Source organism: Dendrobates tinctorius, unplaced genomic scaffold (assembly GCF_039654945.1).
Source record: "Dendrobates tinctorius isolate UK_male_01 unplaced genomic scaffold, ASM3965494v1 ptg000254l, whole genome shotgun sequence".
NCBI lineage: Eukaryota > Metazoa > Chordata > Amphibia > Anura > Dendrobatidae > Dendrobates > Dendrobates tinctorius.
Window position 1 is genome coordinate 2,458,620 of NW_027361921.1, and position 13,829 is coordinate 2,472,448.

Below are 13,829 nucleotides of genomic sequence, written 5' to 3' on the forward strand. Positions count from 1 at the left end.
CCTGAGGGGCCCAACCCACAAAATCAGATTCAGTGTCCCCACCCACCAAATTGGACCCTGAAGTGCCCCGCCCACCAAATCGGACCCAGAGTGGCCCCGCCCACCAAATCAGACCCAGAGTGGCCCCAACCACAAAATCGGACCCTGAGGGGCCCCGCTGACCAAATTGAACTCTGAGGGGCCCCACTCACCAAATCGGACCCTGAGTGGCCCCACCCACCAAATTGGACCCTGGGTGGCCCCGCCCACCAAATCGGACCCCGAGTGGCCCCGTCCACCAAATCGGACCCTAAGGGGCACCACCCACAAAATCGGACCCTGAGGTGCCCCGGCCACAAAATCGGACCCAGAGGGGCCCCACCCACAAAATCGGGCCCTGAGGGGTCCCACCCACAAAATCGGACCCTGAGGCCAAAGTGGCCCCTGAGAGGCACCCACAGTTAAATCGTATCCTGAGTTGAAAGTCTTGCAGGGGCAGCAGGCAAGTCTCTCTTAAAGGGGCAGCCCGGGCACCATTTCAAACCACTATCTGTACTTCCTTCAGGAAATACACATCTAGTATTATTATTACTATTCAGTTGATTTCCGCAATTAATGCGACCCGAACCGCTACACGCACAGACTCCGTTGAGGCCTCGCTTCGAAGCCAGCGTCCACGAGTGGTGTGCTAAGTATTTTTCATGTAGATCGGATTTGGAGTTTTTGCGCAATTTGCGTTTGAAAAAACATTTTCCTCAATGCATTTCAATGGGAAAATGTTGCCATAGGGAAAACATGGGACAGTCGTGAGGTGGCAGTTAAGCTCATTGATATGCGCAGGCTCACCCAGTTACTATGCCAACGCCTACGAATGTCACATGACGCCCCCAGGAGAGAGCTTCTGCCACATAATATCAGCTCTTAAAGCAAAACCCACAGCACAAATACAAATCTAGCTTCATCACATGACGCATGCCCCTGAGAGAGAATGTGCGCCAAAGTGGATTTAGAAGCCCAGTGAGCCACCCTGGCTCTTAAAGGGCCGACGCGCCAAAGTGATTCTTAAAGAGCCTGCGCACCAAAATGAGTCTTAAAGGGCCGGCGCGCCAAATCGAAAGCTGAGTGACCCAAGGCTCCAAATCGGAGGCTGATAGACCCTGGCCTACAAAAAGGAGGCTGAGCCACCCTGGCATCCAAATTGGACCCAGAGTGGCCCCGCCCACCAAATCGGACCCAGAGTGGCCCCGCCCCACCAAATCAGACCCAGAGTGGCCCCGCCCACCAAATTGGACCCTGAGGGGACCCACCCACAAAATCGGACTCTAAGGGGCCCCACCCACAAAATCGGACCCTGAGGGGCCCCGGCCACAAAATCGGACCCTGAGGGGCCCCACCCACAAAATCGGACCCTGAGGGGATCCGGCCACAACATCGGACCCTGAGGGGCCCCACCCACAAAATCAGACCCTGAGTGCCTCGGTCACAAAATTGGATCCTGAGGGGCCCCAACCACAAAATCGAACCCTGAGGGGCCCCAACCACAAAATCAGACCCTGAGGGGCCCCACCCACAAAATTGGACCCTGAGGGGCCCCGGCCACAAAATCAGACCCTGAGGGACCCTGGCCACAAAATCGGATCCTGAGGGGCCCCAACCACAAAATCGAACCCTGAGGGCCCCGCTCACCAAATTGAACTCTGAGGGGCCCCGCTCACCAAATCGGACCCTGAGGGGCCCCGCCCACCAAATCGGACCCTTAGGGGCACCGCCCACCAAATCGGTCCCTGAGTGGCTCTGCCCACCAAATCGGACCCTGAGGGGCCCCGCACACCAAATCGGATTCTGAACGGCCCCAACCACAAAATCGGACCCAGAGGGGCCCCGGACACAAAATCGGACCCTGAGGGGCCCCAACCACAAAGTCGGACACTGAGGAGCCCCACCCACCAAATTGGACCCTGATCGGCCCCGCCCACCAAATCGGACCCAGGGGACACCACCCACAAAATCGGACCCTGAGGTGCCCCAGCCACCAAATCGGACACAGAGGGGCCCCAACCACAAAATTGGACCCTGAGGGGCCCCACCCACAAAATCGGACCCTGAGGGGTTCCGGCCACAAAATCGGACCCTGATGGGCCTCGGCCACAAAATCGGACCCTGAGGGGCCCCAACCACCAAATCGGACCCTGAGGGGCCCCGGCCACAAAATCGGACCCTGAGGGGCCCCACCCACCAAATCAAACCCTGAGGGGCCCCGGCCACAAAATCGGACCCTGATGGGCCTCGGCCACAAAATCGGACCCTGAGGGGCCCCAACCACCAAATCGGACCCTGAGGGGCCCCGGCCACAAAATCGGACCCTGAGGGGCCCCACCCACCAAATCAAACCCTGAGGGGCCCCGGCCACCAAATCGGACCCTGAGGGGCCCCACCCACCAAATCGGACCCTGAGGGGCCCCGGCCACAAAATCGGACCCTGAGGGGCCCCACCCACAAAATCGGGCCCTGAGGGGTTCCGGCCACAAAATCGGACCCTGTTTGGCCCCGTCCACAAAATCGGACCCTGAGGGGCCCCGGCCACAAAATCAGACCCTGAGGGGCCCCACCCACCAAATCGGACCCTGAGGGGCCCCACCCACCAAATCGGACCCTGAGGGGCCCCACCCACCAAATCGGACCCAGAGAGGCCCCACCCACAAAATCAGACACTGAGGCCAAAGTGGCCCCTGAGAGGCACCCACAGTTAAAACGGATCCTGAGTTGAAAGTCTTGCAGGGGCAGCAGGCAAGTCTCTCTTAAAGGGGCAGCCCGGGCACCATTTCAAACCACTATCTGTACTTCCTTCAGGAAATACATATCTAGTTATTATTATTATTAAGTTGATTTCCGCAATTAATACGGCCCGAACCGCTACACGCACAGACTCCGTTGAGGTGTCGTTTCGAAGCCAGCGTCCATGAGAGGTGTGCTAAGTATTTTTCGTGTCGATCGGATTTGTAGTTTTTGCGCAATTTGCGTTTGAAATTTTTTTTTCCCGTCATTGGAATGCATTGTCTCCAATGCTTTTCAATGGGTAATGGCAAAACGTGCCCTGAGGCGATTGAAAATGGCAGTTGAGCTCATTATTATGCGCAGGCAGACCCAGTTACTATGCCAACGCCTACGAACGTCACATGACATCCCAAGGACAGAGATTCTGCCACATAATATCAGCTCTTAAAGTGAAACCCACAGCACAAATGCAAATCTAGCTTCATCAAATGACACATGCCCCTGAGATAGAATGTGCAACAAAGTGGATTTAGAAGCCCAGTGAGCCACCCTGGCTCTTAAAGGGCCGACGTGCCACAGTGATTCTTAAAGGCCGGCGCACCAAAATGAGTCTATAAGGGCCGGCACGCCAAATAGAAAGCTGAGTGACCCGAGGCTCCAAATCGGAGGCTGATTGACTCCAAGTCGGACCCAGAGGGGCCACACCCACAAAATCGGACACTGAGGGGCCCCGCCCACCAAATCGGACCCCGAGGGGCCCCGTCCACCAAATCAGACCCTGATGGGCCCCGCCCACCAAATCAGACCCTGAGGGTCCACACCCACAAAATCGGACCCTGAGGGGGCCCGCCCACCAAATCGGACCCAGAGTGGCCTCGCCCACCAAATTGGACCCCGAGGGGTCCCACTCACCAAATCGGACCCCGAGGGGCCCCAATCACCAAATCGGACCCAGGGGGGCCCCGCCCACCAAATCAGACCCAGAGGGGCCTCGCCCACCAAATCGGACCTGAGAGGCCCCGTCCAACAATTTGGACCCTGAGGGGCCCCGCCCACCAAATCAGACCCAGAGGGGCCCCGCCCACCAAATCAGACCCTGAGAGGCCCCGCACAACAATTTGGACACTGACGGGCCCCGCCCACCAAATTGGACCCTGAGGGGCCCCACCCTCAAAATCAGACCTTGAGTGATCCCGTCCACCAATTCAAGCCCTGAGGAGCCCAGGCCACGGAAACGGATCCTGAGGGGCCCCACCCACCAAATCAGACCCTGAGGGGCCCCACAGGCCAAAGTGGCCCCTGAGAGGCACCCACAGTTAAAACGGATCGTGAGTTGAAAGTCTTGCAGGGGCAACAGGGAAGTCTCTCTTAAAGGGGCAGCCCGGGCACCATTTCAAACCACTATCTGTACTTCCTTCAGGAAATACACATCTAGTTATTATAGTGGTTTGAAAAAACCATAGTGGTTTGAAAAAACCACTATATTGTAATCCGAACGCTGCTAACTTATTCTTCTTATTATTATTATTAAGTTGATTTCCGCAATTAATGCGGCCCGAACCGCTACACGCACAGACTCCGTTGAGGTGTCGTTTCGAAGGCAGCGTCCATGAGAGGTGTGCTAAGTATTTTTCGTGTCGATCGGATTTGTAGTTTTTGAGCAATTTGCGTTTGAAAATTTTTTTTCCCGTCATTGGAATGCACTGTCTCCAATGATTTTCAATGGGAAATGGCAAAACGTGCCCTGAGGCGATTGAAATAGCAGTTAAGCTCATTGATATGCGCAGGCAGACCCAGTTACTATGCCAACGCCAACGAAAGTCACATGACGCCCCGAGGACAGAACTTCTGCCACATAATATCAGCTCTTAAAGCGAAACCCACAGCACTAATGCAAATCTAGCTTCATCACATGACACATGCCCCTGAGAGAGAATGTGCGCCAAAGTGGATTTAGAAGAAGCCCAGTGAGCCAAACTAGCTCTTAAAGGGCCGAGGCGCCAAAGTGATTGTTAAAGGGCCGACGCGCCAAAGTGATTGTTAAAGGGCTGGCGCACCGAAATGAGTCTTAAAGGGCCGACACGCCAAATCGAAAGCTGATGACCACAGGCTTCAAATGGGAGGCTGATCGACTCCCCCGGCCTCCAAATCGGAGGCTGATCGACTCCGGCCTCCAAATCGGAGGCTGAGCCACCCCGGCCTCCAAATCGGAGGCTGAGCCACCCCGGCCTCCAAATCGGAGGCTGAGCCACCCCGGCCTCCAAATCGGAGGCTGAGCCACCCCGGCCTCCAAATCGGAGGCTCTTTGACCCCGGCCTCCCAAATCGGAGGCTGAGCCACCCCGGCCTCCAAATCGGAGGCTGAGTCACCCCGGCCTCCAAATCGGAGGCTGAGCCACCCCGGCCTCCAAATCGGAGGCTGAGCCACCCCGGCCTCCAAATCGGAGGCTCTTTGACCCCGGCCTCCCAAATCGGAGGCTGAGCCACCCCGGCCTCCAAATCGGAGGCTGAGCCACCCCGGCCTCCAAATCGGAGGCTGAGCCACCCCGGCCTCCAAATCGGAGGCTGAGCCACCCCGACCTCCAAATCGGAGGCTGAGCCACCCCGGCCTCCAAATCGGAGGCTGAGCCACCCCAGCATCCATATCGGAGGCTGAGCCACGCCGGCCTCCAAATCAGAGGCTGAGTCACCCCGGCCTCCAAATCGGAGGCTGAGCAACCCCGACCTCCAAATCGGAGGCTCTTTGACCCCGGCCTCCCAAATCGGAGGCTGAGCCACCCCGGCCTCCAAATCGGAGGCTGAGTCACCCTGACCTCCAAATCGGAGGCTGAGCCACCCCGACCTCCAAATCGGAGGCTCTTTGACCCCGGCCTCCCAAATCGGAGGCTGAGCCACCCCAGCCTCCAAATCGGAGGCTGAGCCACCCCGGCCTCCAAATCGGAGGCTGAGTCACCCCGGCCTCCAAATCGGAGGCTGAGCCACCCCGGCCTCCAAATTGGAGGCTGAGCCACCCCGGCCTCCAAATCGGAGGCTCTTTGACCCCGGCCTCCCAAATCGGAGGCTGAGCCACCCCGGCCTCCAAATCGGAGGCTGAGCCACCCCAGCCTCCAAATCGGACAATGAGCCACCCCGGCCTCCAAATCGGACAATGAGCCACCCCGGCCTCCAAATCGGAGGCTGAGCCACCCCGGCCTCCCAAATCGGAGGCTGAGCCACCCCGGCCTCCAAATCGGAGGCTGAGCCACCCCGGCCTCCAAATCGGACTCAGAGTGGCCCCACCCACCAAATCGGACCCAGAGGGGCCCTGCCCACCAAATCGGACCCTGAGGAGCTCCGTCCACCAAATCGGACCCAGAGGGGCCCCGCCCACCAAATCGGACCCTGAGGGTCCCCGCCCACCAAATCGGACCCTGAGGGGCACTGCCCACTAAATCGGACCAAGAGGCCATGCCCACTAAATTGGACCCTAAGGAGCCCCGCCCACCAAATCAGACCCCCGAGGGGCCCCGCCCACCAAATCAGACCCTGAGGGGCCCCGCCCACCAAATAGGACCCAGAGTGACCCCCCCACCAAAATGGACCCAGGGGGATCCACCCACAAAATCAGACCCTAAGGGGCCCCACCCACAAAATCGGACCCTGAGTGGACCCGGCCACAAAATCAGACCCTGAGGGGCCCCAACCACAAAATCGGACCCTGAGGGGCCCCGGCCACAAAATCGGACCCTGAGGGGCCCCGGCCACAAAGTCGGACCCTGAGGGGCCCCGGCCACAAAGTCGGACCCTGAGGGGCCCCGGCCACAAAATCGGACCCTGAGGGGCCCCGCCCACCAAATCGGACCCTGAGGGGCCCCGCCCACCAAATCGGACCCTGAGGGGCCCCGCCCACCAAATCAGACCCTGAGGGGCCCCATCCACAAAATAGGACCCTGAGGGGCCCCACCCTCAAAATCGGACCCTGAGGGGCCCAACCCACAAAATCAGACCCTGAGGGACTCCAGCCACAAAATCGGACCCTGAGGGGCCCCGGCCACAAAATCGGACCCTGAGGGGCCCCGGCCACAAAATCGGACCCTGAGGGGCCTCGGCCACAAAATCGGACCCTGAGGGGCCCCGGCCACAAAATCGGACCCTGAGGGGCCCCACCCACAAAATCAGACCCTGAGGGGCCCCGGCCATAAAATCAGACCCTTAGGGGCCCCGGCCATGAAATCGGACCCTGAGGGGACCCGGCCACAAAATTGGACCCTGAGGGGCCCCACCCACAATATCGGACCATGAGGGGCCCCACCCACAAAATCGGACCCTGAGGGGCCCCACCCATAAAATCGGACCCTGAGGGGCCCCACCCACAAAATCGGACCCTGAGGGGCCTCACCCACAAAATTGGATCCTGAGGGGCCACACCCACAAAATCAGACCCTGAGGGACCCCACCCACAAAATTGGACCCTGAGGAATCCTGGCCACTAATTCAAATCCTGAGGAGCCCAGGTCACCGAATTGAATCCTGAGGGGCCCCACCCACCAAATCAGACCCTGAGGCCAAAGTGGCCTCTGAGAGGCACCCACATTTAAAATGGATCCTGAGTTGAAAGTCTTGCAGGGGCAGCAGGCAAGTCTCTCTTAAAGGGGCAGCCCAGGCACCATTTCAAACCACTATCTGTACTTCCTTCAGGAAATACACATCTAGTTCTTCTTATTATTATTATTATTTTCCAGTTGATTTCCACAATTAATGCGTCCCGAACCGCTACACGCACAGACGCCATTGAGGTGTCGTTTCGAAGCCAGCGTCCATGAGAGGTGTGCTAAGTAGAGTTGAGCGACTTTTGGTTTTTTAGGGTCGAGTTTCGTTTCGTGAAACCCGACTTTTCCAAAAGTCGGGTCGAGCAAGATCGTCCGATTATAGGGAAAAGTCGGGGTCGTCCCGAAACACGAAACCCAATATAAGTCAATGGGGAATAAAAGTCGGCAGTGAGAGGAGGACAGGAAACACACCTACAGTGCCCATTTGAATGCCAAAAGCTTCAATTCTTCTTACTTAAGCTTGTCAACCTTAATTAACTTCATAATACAAGTTACGCACTGAAAAATGGGGGTTATTTGGCTAAAGTTGTGGGGGGTAGGGCTGGCTCCAGGTTTTCATGTGCCCTGGGCGAAAGAGCGCCCCTTTAACACATACCACAACTCATCATGCTCCGATACGGCAGAGAAATAGCGGTATAGTACAATGAAAAATACTTCACTTTTTAAATCTCATGACGAGGCCCATCTATTTCTCCATACAGAATCATTGGTCCCATATAATGTTTGAAACAGTATATGATGAGCTCCACATAATGCTACAGTATATGTTGGTCCCCATGGATGAAGCTCCACTGTCTTATGGGCCCAAATAATGCTCCAAACATAATGGGCCCCATTTCTAATGCTCTAGTGTATAATGGGCCCTGTAAATGCTGCTCCAGTGTCTGATGTCCACCTTTGGAATGTTCCAGTGTATGGTGGGCCCCATCTATCATTCTCCAGAGTATAGTGCTCCCCAAAAATTGCTGTCCCAACATTGAAAACAATCAAATAAGTCTCCTCGCTAGGGAATCCCTGTACTAGTCTGGACTCCTCGTCGTCCCCATCTTCCATCTCACTGCACAGTATTTCAACCTTGCAAGCGGAGGGCCCACTCGTTGGCGACGGCACTGGCACAGGGCCCCTGATAGTACGGTGGTGTGTCTGATGGCGGGTGGGCCGAACCTGCACTTTCATCTGCAGCTTCCTCTTTGTCACCGTGTAAGATGGAACTGTATATGGGAAGGGTAACCTGAGTTTCATCAGGATCAGATTCAGGCCGTGTAGCGTGCGAGGGGAATGTAGTGGTCTGGGTCAATGTACTAGCAGATTCATCGAGCAGTGGCTGGGCATCAGTGCACTTGTGTCGCCCCCAGGAGTACGGTCACCACAGTGGCATTACCTTCTTCCTAGGGAGTGTGATGTCATGCTTGAGAGCAACGAACGATCTCTCTAGCAGGTTAACTGATTAGGCGGCATTATTCCCACGAGTCATGACCCTCCAAACAGCGTTCATGAAGGCAAAGTGTTTGTTTTACGTGGGCAGTATGGTTGCAAAGCTGAACCTTAAAGGAATGTCCAGAAGGGCACCACCAGGAGTGGAGCCTACGGTTAAATTCGACTCCACCTGGGAAACCTCAACCATGCCAGCTACAGAACAGATGCACACATTGCAAGCTTAATTCCGTTAACAAACGAGACTCCGTCATGCCCCGCGGTCCGAGTCCGGCTTACTAGAGGGACACGTGAGGCTCTGGCACATGAGATTGGCCAATAACTGGTGTGTCATGCCCTTACATGTCCGTGGCTGCATGTGCGCTACACTGAAAAGGCCAGCGTTTGTCGCTTACAGGTGCAGATAAACCGCTGAACAACGTTAGTGATGGAGATCACTGATTACAATTATTACCCGCGAACAATGATTTCCCAGTAAGTGCAGGTCAACCGCAGTTCTGGAATTAGGCCTAACCGTCATTCCTGAAAAAATGAAAAACTTACGTGTGCAAACCACAGGTGCTGTAGCTTGCTTAACAGCTCGCCAGCCGTTCTCACGCCCAGTATGGATTACACGTGATTGCACAAAGGTGAGAAAGGGTACCGTATCCCCAGATAACATGTATGGATAGCGTACACATTCAAAATATATGTCTATACATCAGGAGGCAGGCTCAGACGGTGTTAGGCCCAGTATGGATTGCACGTGATTGCACAAAGGTTAGAAAGGGTACCGTATCCCCAGATAACATGTATGGATAGCGTACACATTCAAAATATATGTCTATACATCAGGAGGCAGGCTCAGATGGTGTTAGGCCCAGTATGGATTGCACGTGATTGCACAAAGGTTAGAAAGGGTACCGTATCCCCAGATAACATGTATGGATAGCGTACACATTCAAAATATATGTCTATACATCAGGAGGCAGGCTCAGACGGTGTTAGGCCCAGTATGGATTGCACGTGATTGCACAAAGGTTAGAAAGGGTACCGTATCCCCAGATAACATGTATGGATAGCGTACACATTCAAAATATATGTCTATACATCAGGAGGCAGGAAGACGGTGTTAGGCCCAGTATGGATTGCACGTGATTGCACAAAGGTTAGAAATGCATAAAAAGCCATTTTGCCCAGCGAGCCCATACCGGGCAGCACCTTTCTGAACCCTGCTCATGAAGGTATTATTCACATGTTCAGGTTTTTAAATATATTAGATAGGACTGCTCCGAGAAGGGTATGCCTTGACGCGGCGGAGTGGCTTAGCGTACATTTTTTTGCAAAAAAAGTATCAACAAAATACCCTGGTTTTGTTAACATCTTTTACTAGCACTTGCTACTTACAGTTACATATGTTTTACAGCAGAGTATTTATGCACGTTTGTCATACTGTGTTCTGTTTTTGTGTCTTACATTCAAAATATATGTCTATACATCAGGAGGCAGGCTAAGAAGGTGTTAGGCCCAGTATGGATTGCACGTGATTGCACAAAGGTTAGAAAGGGTACCGTATCCCCAGATAACATGTATGGATAGCGTACACATTCAAAATATATGTCTATACATCAGGAGGCAGGCTCAGACGGTGTTAGGCCCAGTATGGATTGCACGTGATTGCACAAAGGTTAGAAAGGGTACCGTATCCCCGGATAACATGTATGGATAGTGTATACATTCAAAATATATGTCTATACATCAGGAGGCAGTCTCAGACGGTGTTAGGCCCAGTATGGATTGCACGTGATTGCACAAAGGTTAGAAAGGGTACCGTTTCCACGGATAACATGTATGGATAGCGTACACATTCAAAATATATGTCTATACATCAGGAGGCAGGCTCAAACGGTGTCAGGCACAGTATGGATTTGACGGCCCAGACTACACAGCGGAGGAGCAGGGAGAGGTAAAGATTGCAAATGCTGGGGCCCTACCCAAGCAAGGGGGGCCCACTCGTGGGCGTCGGTACTGGCACTGGGCCCCTCATAGTACAGCGGTGTGTCTGACGGCGGGTGTGCACCACCACCGTCTGAGACACTTGATTGCACTATGAGGGACCCTGTGCCAGTGCCCGCGCCCAAGAGTCGGCCTACCCACCTGTCCAGGGCAACGGCACTCGCACGGTGTCGTGCGCTAGGTGGTGACCTTGGCCATGGGGGGAGGCAGCACAGTTAGGGAGTTTTAGAAAGTGGCATATGTTGATGTTGGACATTCAGCTGATGCAAAAGGTGAAATAGGTCAAGTCCCAGGAAGAGGTGGACCAAAGCAAGCCATTTTTCTGTCACCCTATGTGTCATCAGGGGAAGGTGGGACAAAATCCTTGGAAACCCATGCGTGGTTCATTTTAATGAAGGGTAGATCATCCACATTTTGGGTTGACAGACGGGTCCTTTTTTCTGTCAGGATTGATCCAGCTGCACTGAAGACTCTTTCCGATAGCACACTTGCAGCTGGGCAAGCGAGCTCCTGTAAGGCATATTGTGCCAATTCAGGCCAGGTGTCCAGTTTAGCGGCCCAATAGTCAAAGGGGAATGACCTGTGTGGGAGAACATCGATATGGGAGGAAAAGTAGTTTGTAACCATAGTTGACAACTGCTGTCTCCTGTCACTTTCCATCGATGCAGTATTACCAGTTGTGTGAGCGGTACTTGAAAAATCAGTCCACAACATTGTCATGAAACCCCTGTCTCCAACGCCACTTCTGCTATGTGCACCACGAACACCTCTGCCAAGCTGCCCCCGGCCCGTACGGCTCGTGTGAGAACCATAACCGCTGCTGTGTGCTGGGAATGCCTCAAGCAACCGATTTACCAGAGTTGCTTGTTTATTAGCCAATATTAGGTCAAGGTTCTCCTGTGGCATGATGTTTTGTAATTTGCCTTTATAGCGTGGATCCAGGATGCTGGCCAACCAGTAGTCGTCATCGTTCATCATTTTGGCAATGCGGGGGTCCCTTTTTAGGATCTGCAAGGCATAATCTGACATGTGGGCCAATGTTCCCGGTGTCAATGATGCACTGCGAGTGCTGGTTGGAGGAGCACTTTCTGGCAAATCCACATCCCTCCAGTCACGCACAAACCCTGTACCAGACCTTGCCACGCCAACATTTTCACTTGCCCCACGAGATGCATCCTCCTCCCCTAAGTAATCATCCCCATCATCCTCCTCCTCCTCCTCTTCTTCCTCCGCCTCGTCCAGGAGAGGTCCCTGAGCAGACAATGGCTGAATGTCATCAAGGATTCCCTCCTCCTCTTCCTCCTCATCAACATTGGCTGCAGAAGCCTGCTCCTTAAGGTGCGTCAAAGTTTGCATGAGCAGACGCATAAGTGAGATGCTCATGCTTAGGATGGCGTCGTCTGCGCTTACCAGCCGTGTGCATTCCTCAAAACACTGAAGGACTTTACAGAGGTCTTTCAGCTTCGACCACTGCACACCGGTCAACTCCATGTCTGCTCTCAAAGTGCCTGGCCGTGTATCCTCCCACAAATGCATTATGGCCTGCCTCTGCTCGCACAGCCGCTCCACCATGTGCAGGGTGGAGTTCCACCTTGTTGCAATGTCGTTAATGAGGCGGTGGTTGGGAAGGTGGAGCAATCGCTGCAGCTTCTGCATACGAACGGAGTGTACAGGCGACCGGCGGATGTGCGCGCACAGTCTTCGCACCTTCTGGAGCAGGGCTGTTAACTCCGGATAATTTTTGAGGAAGCACTGCACAACCAGGTTCAAGGTGTGAGCCAAGCAAGGTATGTGGCTGAGTTTTGAAAGGGCTATGGCTGCCACAAAATTATGCCCGTTATCACTAACTACCTTGCCTGCCTCAAGATGTACACTGCCCAGCCATGACTCAGTTTGTCGCTGAAAGTACTCGGCCAGCACCTCGGCGGTGAGTCTGTCGCCAAAACACATCATCTGCAACACTGCCTGCTGACGCTTTCCACTAGCTGCTCGATAGGGTGACACCTCGTGTGCAACAGTGGCAGCTGCAGATGGAGTGCTCGTACGACTGCGCTCTGTGGACGAGCTTTCGCTTCTGGAGGAGGAGGAGGGTCGAACGCCTACAGCCAACTGTTTCCTATACCGTGGGCTAGGCAGCACTGTCCCACCACCGCTGTCCCCTGTGGACCCTGCATCCACCACATTAACCCAGTGCGCAGTGATGGACACGTAACGGCCCTGGTCATGCCGACTGGACCATGCATCAGTTGTGAGGTGCACCTTTCCGCTCACTGACTGCTTGAGTGCATGGACAATGCGGTCTTTCACATGATGGTGGAGGGCTGGGATGGCTTTGCGAGAGAAGAAGTGGCAACTGGGTAGGTCATAGAGTGGTACTGCATAGGACATGAGTTCGCGGAAAGCTGCGCTTTCCACCAACCGAAATGGCATCATCTCAAACGAGATTAGTTTGGCAATGTGGGCGTTCAAACCCAGTGTACGCAGATGAGAGACTGAGTACTTTCTTGACCTACTCATAGTGTCTGGGAGGGTGAGCTGGACTTGAGAGCTGCATATGGTGGAAGTAGCGGTGGACAGGGCGGACTGAGAGAGGGTTGATGATGGTGATGGAGTTGGTGTTCTTTCTGATGGCCTAGAATCAGTCTTTCGTTGATATAACAGTGGGATTCCCTGACTGCTGTGGCCTTGCAACGACACCTCAACATTTGCTGCTGTGCTAACCGGTGGGCTTACAGTGGGGGAAACAATGTAGCGTTGCTGACTACCTTCGTTGTGATCAGTTGCACATGTGGCACTTGAGGTTTGGTGTTGTGTCCACGCTTGCAAGTGCATGCTGGTTAAATGTCTAAGCATGCAACTGGTATTCAAATTTTTCAGATTTTTCCCTCGGCTAAAGGTCTTTGCGCACTTCTTACAGATAACCTTGGCCTGATCATGAGGATTTTGTTCAAAAAAGTGCCACACTGCACTCTTCCTACTTTGGCAGACATTTTGCGGCCTAGCACGCTGTGATGTTTTGACCCTCTGGACAAGCTGTCCAGCAACTCTTTTGATTTTT